Source organism: Elephantulus edwardii, unplaced genomic scaffold, assembly GCF_000299155.1.
Source record: "Elephantulus edwardii isolate Elephantulus edwardi_28Jun2011 unplaced genomic scaffold, EleEdw1.0 scaffold00017, whole genome shotgun sequence".
In the NCBI taxonomy this organism is placed as follows: Eukaryota; Metazoa; Chordata; class Mammalia; order Macroscelidea; family Macroscelididae; genus Elephantulus; species Elephantulus edwardii.
This window is the reverse complement of record NW_006399767.1, coordinates 17862545-17865504: the sequence shown is the minus strand read 5'-3', so window position 1 is coordinate 17865504 and position 2960 is coordinate 17862545.

The following is a 2960-nucleotide window of genomic DNA, read 5'->3' as shown; positions in this document are numbered from 1 at the left end:
AGAGAGAAAGAAAGAAAGAAAGAAAGAAAGAAAGAAAGAAAGAAAGAAAGAAAGAAAGAAAAAATGGTGAGAATGGGCAATCATAGAACAACAATAATAACCCAGGGAGGATTTAGACTGAAGGATTGAAGCCAAAGGTCAAGGGTTACAGGCTGGATTAGTTCTCCATCCTACCATTGTTGTTGTTATGTCGTCAGGTCGCCTGTGACTCATAGCGACCCTATGTACAAGAGGTCTTAAACCCTGCTCTATTCTGTGCCAATCTCACTGTCTCTGACACACTCACTCCCATTACCCTAATCACTGAACCAATCATCTCACTGAGGTCTTCCTATCCTGTGCTGTCCCTCCAACCTTCCAAGCAAGGCATCCTTCTCCAAGGACTGGTCCCTACTTGCAACATGCCCAAAGTAGGTCAGATGAAGCTTCAGAATACTTGCCTCCAAGGAGCAGCCTGGTTTCACTCTCTCTAGGCTGAACCTATTCTTTTTCTTAGCAGTCCATAGTATGTTCAATACTCTTCTCCAACACCACAGCTCAAAGACATCACTTCTCCTTCTATCCTTTCTAGTCATTGTCCAGCTCTCTGACACATAGCAAGAGACTGTAAAAACCATGGACTGTATCAGATGCATCTTAGTCTCCAGAGTGACATCATTGCTCTTCAGTACTTGAAAAGATCTCTTAACAGCAGACTTTCGCGTCACAATATGTCTTTTGATTTCCTGGCTGCTGGTGCCAAGAGTGTTGACTGTGGAGCCAAGCAAACTAAAGTTGTGGACAATTTCAATCTCTTCAGCATCCATCATGATGCTGCCAATTGGCCCAGTAGTGAGAACCTTTGTCTTCTTGATATTGAGCCTCAATCCATATTGAAGGCTGCAGTCCTTGACCTTCTGCAGCAAGCACTTTAGGTCCTTCTCAGTTTCAGCAAGCAGGGTTGTGTCATCTGCATAATGTAGATTATTCATGAATCTTCCTCCAATCCTGATGCCACATTTCTCCTCATTCAGCCCACCCTCCTGGATAATCTGTTCTGCATATAAATTGAAAAGATATAGAGATAGGACACATCCCTTGTGTACACACTTCCCAATTTTGAATCATGCAGTGTTTCCTTGCTCTGTTCTGATGACTGCCTCCTGATCCAAGTATAGGTTTTGCATTAGCACGATCAAGTATTCTGGGATTCTCATTCCTCTTAGAGTCAACCACAGTTTGTTATGAGCCATTCATTCAAACGCCTTTGCATAACCAATGAAACACAGATAACCATTCCTCTGGTACTTCCTGCTTTCAGCCAAGATCCATCTAATATTAGCTACAATATCCTTAGTACCACGACCCCTTCTAAACCCAGCCTGCTCTCCTGACAGTTCTCTGCTAATGTGTTGTTCCAATCATTTTTGGATAATCTTCAGCAGAATCTTGCTTGCATGTGCTATTAATTATATTGTTCAATAATTTCCACCCTACCATTACCTCCACAGACTCCATGATAGAGACAGAGCCAAACTGGTGCCAGAGCCGAGAGAGTAATGCTGTGAGGGATAGGTCTGGTGATGCAGGGTGACTAAAGGAGGGGTGATTCAGTCCCAGTGCTCATCAAGTCTCACCAGTCAGAGAACAAACTACAGACATTCCATATAGGGCAGGGCTCAGATTGGCTGTTCCTAAGGTCACTATGAGTCGTGCTTGACTCAACGCCATCTAACAAGAAACAACATAGAGAGCCAGGGTGTGGATCTTAACTTTCTGTTAGGTAAGTTTGAATTGTTTTGCTTTTTCAGAAGTATTGTTGTTGTTGATGATGATTACCTTTGAGTCAAGCACCGCTCATAGTGACCCTATGAACAAAAGCCTGAAGCCTTTCTATAATTATCAACATTTATCAAAGTTCATAGAGTTTCCGGAGGCATGCTGTTTAGGAAATTGAATGCCTACTTTCCAGAATACACTTGCTTTAATCTGAGCTGAGCACTAGGCTGGGAGTCAAATGACCTCAGTGTTCACCATGACTTTGTATCAACAAACAATGTGGCAAGTCTCTTCTTCTCAAAAATGTTGGACTATCCAGATGTATGAAGGAATCCCTGAGCAATGTCATTAAAAACCTCCCAGAAAATAATACACATTTGGATAACGGCAAGGTGAAGTGTGGTGGGTCTCTTGGTTCCTTGAGCAAGTGCAAGAGTCAAATGGAGCAATTGCTGTGGCACCCAGATGCTGGTACCGGTTACTGATCAAAGAGGTGATAAGCACCTTCCAGAGGAATGATATCCTTATTCTCTCTCTCTCTCTCTCTCTCTCTCTCTCTCTATCTCTATCTCTCTTTGGCTTCACTTTGTATCATACTAATAAATGAGAACCATTATTTCCATTAATATATACATACTGGTTTTAAGGTTATTTTTCTAATATAAATTTGTTTTATTTTATACTGGCTTACTTACAATGTTCATATACATTGTTTTTCACACCAGATCTTCTCCATTTCCTTAACTCCCACCTCCCTCTACCCATCAAATTGTGTAACCCTATAATTACTCTGCCCCTCAGCCTATCCTTGCCCCTCTGCTCCCACCCTCCCCTCCTTAGATCCTCATACACATTTTACTAGTTATCTATTTCTACAATAATGGTCTTATACAGTATTTGTCCTTATGGAACTGAATTAGTTCACTTAGCATAATGCACTTCCATCCCTCCCAAGTTAGGTAGTGATTTACAAAATTATTGCTCCTATGTGCTGCATAGTATTCTATCTTGTGAGTGTACCATAATTTTTCCAATCCATTTAAGTGTAGTTGGACATATGGGCTGTTTCCATGTTCTTGTGATGGTGAATAATGCTGCTATGAACATTGGTGTACAAGGCTCAGTATGTGTCTTTTCATTTTCTCAGAGTTTATTCCAAGCAGTGGAATAGCTAGGTCATACGGAATTTCTATGTTCAGCTT